This window comes from Tripterygium wilfordii, chromosome 11, assembly GCF_013401445.1.
Source record: "Tripterygium wilfordii isolate XIE 37 chromosome 11, ASM1340144v1, whole genome shotgun sequence".
NCBI lineage: Eukaryota > Viridiplantae > Streptophyta > Magnoliopsida > Celastrales > Celastraceae > Tripterygium > Tripterygium wilfordii.
Window position 1 is genome coordinate 7,622,982 of NC_052242.1, and position 9,376 is coordinate 7,632,357.

The following is a 9,376-nucleotide window of genomic DNA, read 5'->3' on the forward strand; positions in this document are numbered from 1 at the left end:
GCACTAAATAGAGTACAACGGTCCACATTGATGCTTTGGAATTGCTCGACTCTCTCCATAGAGGAGATTTTCACGTTTTTAAGCAATTTGAGACACAACTTGGTCTATTCGCGTTTTTTCCTCACGAAACGTGGCACGAAGGCTCAACTAGCAAGTTAGACTTTTAAGAGCACTAAATAGAGTACAACGGTCCACATTGATGATTTGGAATTGCTCAACTCTCTCCATAGAGGAGCTTTTCACGTTTTTAAGCAATTTGAGACACAACTTGGTCTATTCGCGTCTTTACCTCACGAAACGTGGCACGAAGGCTCAACTAGCAAGTTTGACTTTTAAGAGCACTAAATAGAGTACAACAGTCCACGTTGATCCTTTGGAATTGCTCAACTCTCTCCATAGAGGAGCTTTTGACGTTTTTGAGCAATTTGAGACATAACTTGGTCTATTAGCGTCTTTACCTTACGAAACGTGGCACGAAGGCTCAACTAACAAGTTAGACTTTTAAGAGCACTAAATAGAGCACAACGGTCCACATTGATGTTTTGGAATTGCTAAACTCTCTCCATAGAGGAGCTTTTCACGTTTTTAAGCAATTTGGGACATAACTTGGTCTATTCGCGTCTTTACCTTACGAAACGTGGCACGAAGGCTCAACTAGCAAGTTAGACTTTTAAGAGCACTAAATAGAGTACAACGGTCCACATTGATGCTTTGGAATTGCTCAACTCTCTCCATAGAGGAGCTTTTCACGTTTTTAAGCAATTTGAGACATAACTTGGTCTATTCGTGTCTTTACCTTACGAAACGTGGCAGGAAGGCTCAACTAGCAAGTTAGACTTTTAAGAGCACTAAATAGAGTACAACAGTCCATGTTGATGCTTTGGAATTGCTCAACTCTCTCCATAGAGGAGCTTTTGACGTTTTTGAGCAATTTGAGACATAACTTGGTCTATTAGCGTCTTTAGCTTACGAAACGTGGCACGAAAGCTCAACTAGCAAGTTAGACTTTTAAGAGAACTAAATCGAGTACGAGGGTCCACATTGATGCTTTGGAATTGCCCAACTCTCTCCATAGAGGAGCTTTTCACGTTTTTAGGCAATTTGGGACATAACTTGGTCTATTCGCGTCTTTACCTTACGAAACGTGGCACGATGGCTCAACTAGCAAGTTAGACTTTTAAGAGCACTAAATAGAGTACAACGGTCCACATCGATGCTTCGGAATTCCTCAACTCTCTCCATAGAGGAGCTTTTCACGTTTTTTAGCAATTTGAGACATAACTTGGTCTATTCGCGTCTTTACCTTACGAAACGTGGCACGAAGGCTCAACTAGCAAGTTAGACTTTTAAGAGAACTAAATAGAGTACAACAGTCCACATTGATGCTTTGGAATTGCTAAACTCTCTCCATAGAGGAGCTTTTCACGTTTTTAAGCAATTTGGGACATAACTTGGTCTATTCGCGTCTTTACCTTACGAAACGTGGGCGATGGCTCAAGTAGCAAGTAAGACTTTTAAGAGCACTAAATAGAGTACGACGGTGCACATTGATGCTTTGGAATTGCTCAACTCTCTTCATAGAGGAGCTTATCACGTTTTTAAGCAATTTGAGACATAACTTGGTCTCTTCGCGTCTTTACCTTACGAAACGTGGCACGATGGCTCAACTAGCAAGTTAGACTTTTAAGAGCACTAAATAGAGTACAACAGTCCACGTTGATGCTTTGGAATTGCTCAACTCTCTCCATAGAGGTGCTTTTGACGTTTTTGAGCAATTTGAGACATAACTTGGTCTATTAGCTTCTTTAGCTTACGAAACGTTGCACGCAAGCTCAAGGAGCAAGTTAGACTTTTAAGAGAACTAAATCGAGTACAAGGGTCCACATTGTTGCTTTGGAATTGCTTAACTCTCTCCATAGAGGAGCTTTTCACGTTTTTAGGCAATTTGGGACATAACTTGGTCTATTCGCGTCTTTACCTTACGAAACGTGGCACGAAGGCTCAACTAGCAAATTAGACTTTTAAGAGCACTAAATAGAGTACAACGGTCCACATCGATGCTTTGGAATTCCTCAACTCTCTCCATAGAGGAGCTTTTCACGTTTTTTAGCAATTTGAGACATAACTTGGTCTATTCGCGTCTTTACCTTTCGAAACGTAGCACGAAGGCTCAAATTGCAAGTTACGCTTTTAAGAGCACTAAATAGAGTACAACGGTCCACATTGATGCTTTCGAATTGCTCAACTCTCTCCATAGAGGAGCTTATCACGTTTTTATGCAATTTGAGACATAACTTTGTCTATTCACGTCTTTAGCTTACGAAACGTGGCACGAAGGCTCAAATAGCAAGTTAGACTTTTAAGAGCACTAAATAGAGTACAACGGTCCACATTGATGCTTTGGAATTGCTCAACTCTCTCCTAAGAGGAGATTTTCACGTTTTTAAGCAATTTGAGACACAACTTGGTCTACTCGCGTCTTTACCTTACGAAACGTGGCACGAAGGCTCAACTAGCAAGTTAGACTTTTAAGAGCACTAAATAGAGTACAACGGTCCACATTGATGCTTTGGAATTGCTCGACTCTCTCCATAGAGGAGATTTTCACGTTTTTAAGCAATTTGAGACACAACTTGGTCTATTCGCGTTTTTTCCTCACGAAACGTGGCACGAAGGCTCAACTAGCAAGTTAGACTTTTAAGAGCACTAAATAGAGTACAACGGTCCACATTGATGATTTGGAATTGCTCAACTCTCTCCATAGAGGAGCTTTTCACGTTTTTAAGCAATTTGAGACACAACTTGGTCTATTCGCGTCTTTACCTCACGAAACGTGGCACGAAGGCTCAACTAGCAAGTTAGACTTTTAAGAGCACTAAATAGAGTACAACAGTCCACAGTTGATGCCTTTGGAATTGCTCAACTCTCTCCATAGAGGAGCTTTTGACGTTTTTGAGCAATTTGAGACATAACTTGGTCTATTAGCGTCTTTACCTTACGAAACGTGGCACGAAGGCTCAACTAGCAAGTTAGACTTTTAAGAGCACTAAATAGAGCACAACGGTCCACATTGATGGTTTGGAATTGCTAAACTCTCTCCATAGAGGAGCTTTTCACGTTTTTAAGCAATTTGGGACATAACTTGGTCTATTCGCGTCTTTACCTTACGAAACGTGGCACGAAGGCTCAACTAGCAAGTTAGACTTTTAAGAGCACTAAATAGAGTACAACGGTCCACATTGATGCTTTGGAATTGCTCAACTCTCTCCATAGAGGAGCTTTTCACGTTTTTAAGCAATTTGAGACATAACTTGGTCTATTCGCGTCTTTACCTTACGAAACGTGGCACGAACGCTCAACTTGCAAGGTAGACTTCTAAGAACACTAAATAGAGTACAACGGTCCACATTGATGCTTTGGAATTGCTCAACTCTCTCCATAGAGGGGCTTTTCACGTTTTTAAGCAATTTGAGACATAACTTGGTCTATTAGCTGTCTTTACCTTACGAAACGTGGCACGAAGGCTCAACTAGCAAGTTAGACTTTTAAGAGAACTAAATAGAGTACAACAGGTCCACATGTGATGCTTTGGAATTGCCTCAACTCTTCCATAGAGGAGCTTTTGCACGTTTTTGAGCAATTTGAGGACATAACTTGGTCTATTCGCGTCTTTAGCCTTACGAAACGTGGCACGAATGCTCAACTAGCAAGTTAGACTTTTAAGAGCACTAAATAGAGTACAAGGGTCCACATTGATGCTTTGGAATTGCTCAACTCTCTCCATAGAGGAGATTTTCACGTTTTTAAGCAATTTGAGACACAACTTGGTCTATTCGCGTCTTTTACCTCACGAAACGTGGCACGAAGGCTCAACTAGCAAGTTAGACTTTTAAGAGCACTAAATAGAGTACAACGGTCCACATTGATGCTTTGGAATTGCTCAACTCTCTCCATAGAGGAGCTTTTCACGTTTTTAAGCAATTTGAGACATAACTTGGTCTATTCGTGTCTTTACCTTACGAAACGTGGCAGGAAGGCTCAACTAGCAAGTTAGACTTTTAAGAGCACTAAATAGAGTACAACGGTCACATGTTGATGCTTTGGAATTGCTCAACTCTCTCCATAGAGGAGCTTTTGACGTTTTTGAAGCAATTTGAGACATAACTTGGTCTATTAGCGTCTTTACCTTACGAAACGTGGCACGAAGGCTCAACTAGCAAGTTAGACTTTTAAGAGAACTAAATCGAGTACAACAGGTCCACATTGATGCTTTGGAATTGCCTCAACTCTCTCCATAGAGGAGCTTTTCACGTTTTTAGGCAATTTGAGACATAACTTGGTCTATTCGCGTCTTTACCTTACGAAACGTGGCACGAATGGCTCAACTAGCAAGTTAGACTTTTAAGAGCACTAAATAGAGTACAACGGTCCACATTGATGCTTTGGAATTGCTCAACTCTCTCCATAGAGGAGATTTTCACGTTTTTAAGCAATTTGAGACATAACTTGGTCTATTCGCGTCTTTTACCTCACGAAACGTGGCACGAAGGCTCAACTAGCAAGTTAGACTTTTAAGAGCACTAAATAGAGTACAACGGTCCACATTGATGATTTGGAATTGCTCAACTCTCTCCATAGAGGAGCTTTTCACGTTTTTAAGCAATTTGAGACACAACTTGGTCTATTCGCGTCTTTACCTCACGAAACGTGGCACGAAGGCTCAACTAGCAAGTTAGACTTTTTAGAGCACTAAATAGAGTACAACAGGTCCACAGTTGATGCCTTTGGAATTGCTCAACTCTCTCCATAGAGGAGCTGTTGACGTTTTTGAGCAATTTGAGACATAACTTGGTCTATTAGCGTCTTTACCTTACGAAACGTGGCACGAAGGCTCAACTAACAAGTTAGACTTTTAAGAGCACTAAATAGAGCACAACGGTCCACATTGATGCTTTGGAATTGCTAAACTCTCTCCATAGAGGAGCTTTTCACGTTTTTAAGCAATTTGGGACATAACTTGGTCTATTCGCGTCTTTACCTTACGAAACGTGGCACGAAGGCTCAACTAGCAAGTTAGACTTTTAAGAGCACTAAATAGAGTACAACGGTCCACATTGATGCTTTGGAATTGCTCAACTCTCTCCATAGAGGAGCTTTTCACGTTTTTAAGCAATTTGAGACATAACTTGGTCTATTCGTGTCTTTACCTTACGAAACGTGGCAGGAAGGCTCAACTAGCAAGTTAGACTTTTAAGAGCACTAAATAGAGTACAACAGTCCATGTTGATGCTTTGGAGTTGCTCAACTCTCTCCATAGAGGAGCTTTTGACGTTTTTGAGCAATTTGAGACATAACTTGGTCTATTAGCGTCTTTAGCTTACGAAACGTGGCACGAAAGCTCAACTAGCAAGTTAGACTTTTAAGAGAACTAAATAGAGTACAACGGTCCACATTGATGCTTTGGAATTGCTCGACTCTCTCCATAGAGGAGATTTTCACGTTTTTAAGCAATTTGAGACACAACTTGGTCTATTCGCGTTTTTTCCTCACGAAACGTGGCACGAAGGCTCAACTAGCAAGTTAGACTTTTAAGAGCACTAAATAGAGTACAACGGTCCACATTGATGATTTGGAATTGCTCAACTCTCTCCATGGAGGAGCTTTTCACGTTTTTAAGCAATTTGAGACATAACTTGGTCTATTCGCGTCTTTACCTTACGAAACGTGGCAGGAAGGCTCAACTAGCAAGTTAGACTTTTAAGAGCACTAAATAGAGTACAACGGTCCACATTGATGATTTGGAATTGCTCAACTCTCTCCATAGAGGAGCTTTTCACGTTTTTAAGCAATTTGAGACACAACTTGGTCTATTCGCGTCTTTACCTCACGAAACGTGGCACGAAGGCTCAACTAGCAAGTTTGACTTTTAAGAGCACTAAATAGAGTACAACAGTCCACGTTGATCCTTTGGAATTGCTCAACTCTCTCCATAGAGGAGCTTTTGACGTTTTTGAGCAATTTGAGACATAACTTGGTCTATTAGCGTCTTTACCTTACGAAACGTGGCACGAAGGCTCAACTAACAAGTTAGACTTTTAAGAGCACTAAATAGAGCACAACGGTCCACATTGATGCTTTGGAATTGCTAAACTCTCTCCATAGAGGAGCTTTTCACGTTTTTAAGCAATTTGGGACATAACTTGGTCTATTCGCGTCTTTACCTTACGAAACGTGGCACGAAGGCTCAACTAGCAAGTTAGACTTTTAAGAGCACTAAATAGAGTACAACGGTCCACATTGATGCTTTGGAATTGCTCAACTCTCTCCATAGAGGAGCTTTTCACGTTTTTAAGCAATTTGAGACATAACTTGGTCTATTCGTGTCTTTACCTTACGAAACGTGGCAGGAAGGCTCAACTAGCAAGTTAGACTTTTAAGAGCACTAAATAGAGTACAACAGTCCATGTTGATGCTTTGGAATTGCTCAACTCTCTCCATAGAGGAGCTTTTGACGTTTTTGAGCAATTTGAGACATAACTTGGTCTATTAGCGTCTTTAGCTTACGAAACGTGGCACGAAAGCTCAACTAGCAAGTTAGACTTTTAAGAGAACTAAATCGAGTACGAGGGTCCACATTGATGCTTTGGAATTGCCCAACTCTTTCCATAGAGGAGCTTTTCACGTTTTTAGGCAATTTGGGACATAACTTGGTCTATTCGCGTCTTTACCTTACGAAACGTGGCACGATGGCTCAACTAGCAAGTTAGACTTTTTAGAGCACTAAATAGAGTACAACGGTCCACATTGATGCTTTGGAATTGCTCGACTCTCTCCATAGAGGAGATTTTCACGTTTTTAAGCAATTTGAGACACAACTTGGTCTATTCGCGTTTTTTCCTCACGAAACGTGGCACGAAGGCTCAACTAGCAAGTTAGACTTTTAAGAGCACTAAATAGAGTACAACGGTCCACATTGATGCTTTGGAATTGCTCAACTCTCTCCATAGAGGAGCTTTTCACGTTTTTAAGCAATTTGAGACATAACTTGGTCTATTCGTGTCTTTACCTTACGAAACGTGGCAGGAAGGCTCAACTAGCAAGTTAGACTTTTAAGAGCACTAAATAGAGTACAACAGTCCATGTTGATGCTTTGGAATTGCTCAACTCTCTCCATAGAGGAGCTTTTGACGTTTTTGAGCAATTTGAGACATAACTTGGTCTATTAGCGTCTTTAGCTTACGAAACGTGGCACGAAAGCTCAACTAGCAAGTTAGACTTTTAAGAGAACTAAATCGAGTACGAGGGTCCACATTGATGCTTTGGAATTGCCCAACTCTTTCCATAGAGGAGCTTTTCACGTTTTTAGGCAATTTGGGACATAACTTGGTCTATTCGCGTCTTTACCTTACGAAACGTGGCACGATGGCTCAACTAGCAAGTTAGACTTTTTAGAGCACTAAATAGAGTACAACGGTCCACATTGATGCTTTGGAATTGCTCGACTCTCTCCATAGAGGAGATTTTCACGTTTTTAAGCAATTTGAGACACAACTTGGTCTATTCGCGTTTTTTCCTCACGAAACGTGGCACGAAGGCTCAACTAGCAAGTTAGACTTTTAAGAGCACTAAATAGAGTACAACGGTCCACATTGATGATTTGGAATTGCTCAACTCTCTCCATAGAGGAGCTTTTCACGTTTTTAAGCAATTTGAGACACAACTTGGTCTATTCGCGTCTTTACCTCACGAAACGTGGCACGAAGGCTCAACTAGCAAGTTTGACTTTTAAGAGCACTAAATAGAGTACAACAGTCCACGTTGATCCTTTGGAATTGCTCAACTCTCTCCATAGAGGAGCTGTTGACGTTTTTGAGCAATTTGAGACATAACTTGGTCTATTAGCGTCTTTACCTTACGAAACGTGGCACGAAGGCTCAACTAACAAGTTAGACTTTTAAGAGCACTAAATAGAGCACAACGGTCCACATTGATGCTTTGGAATTGCTAAACTCTCTCCATAGAGGAGCTTTTCACGTTTTTAAGCAATTTGGGACATAACTTGGTCTATTCGCGTCTTTACCTTACGAAACGTGGCACGAAGGCTCAACTAGCAAGTTAGACTTTTAAGAGCACTAAATAGAGTACAACGGTCCACATTGATGCTTTGGAATTGCTCAACTCTCTCCATAGAGGAGCTTTTCACGTTTTTAAGCAATTTGAGACATAACTTGGTCTATTCGTGTCTTTACCTTACGAAACGTGGCAGGAAGGCTCAACTAGCAAGTTAGACTTTTAAGAGCACTAAATAGAGTACAACAGTCACATGTTGATGCTTTGGAATTGCTCAACTCTCTCCATAGAGGAGCTTTTGACGTTTTTGAGCAATTTGAGACATAACTTGGTCTATTAGCGTCTTTAGCTTACGAAACGTGGCACGAAAGGCTCAACTAGCAAGTTAGACTTTTAAGAGAACTAAATAGAGTACAACGGTCCACATTGATGCTTTGGAATTGCTCAACTCTCTCCATAGAGGAGATTTTCACGTTTTTAAGCAATTTGAGACACTAACTTGGTCTATTCGCGTTTTTACCTCACGAAACGTGGCACGAAGGCTCAACTAGCAAGTTAGACTTTTAAGAGCACTAAATAGAGTACAACGGTCCACATTGATGATTTGGAATTGCTCAACTCTCTCCATAGAGGAGCTTTTCACGTTTTTAAGCAATTTGGGACATAACTTGGTCTATTCGCGTCTTTACCTTACGAAACGTGGCACGAAGGCTCAACTAGCAAGTTAGACTTTTAAGAGCACTAAATAGAGTACAACGGTCCACATTGATGCTTTGGAATTGCTCAACTCTCTCCATAGAGGAGCTTTTCACGTTTTTAAGCAATTTGAGACATAACTTGGTCTATTCGTGTCTTTACCTTACGAAACGTGGCAGGAAGGCTCAACTAGCAAGTTAGACTTTTAAGTGCACTAAATAGAGTACAACAGTCCACATTGATGATTTGGAATTGCTCAACTCTCTCCATGGAGGAGCTTTTCACGTTTTTAAGCAATTTGAGACATAACTTGGTCTATTCGCGTCTTTACCTTACGAAACGTGGCAGGAAGGCTCAACTAGCAAGTTAGACTTTTAAGAGCACTAAATAGAGTACAACGGTCCACATTGATGATTTGGAATTGCTCAACTCTCTCCATAGAGGAGCTTTTCACGTTTTTAAGCAATTTGAGACACAACTTGGTCTATTCGCGTCTTTACCTCACGAAACGTGGCACGAAGGCTCAACTAGCAAGTTTGACTTTTAAGAGCACTAAATAAAGTACAACAGTCCACGTTGATCCTTTGGAATTGCTCAACTCTCTCCATAG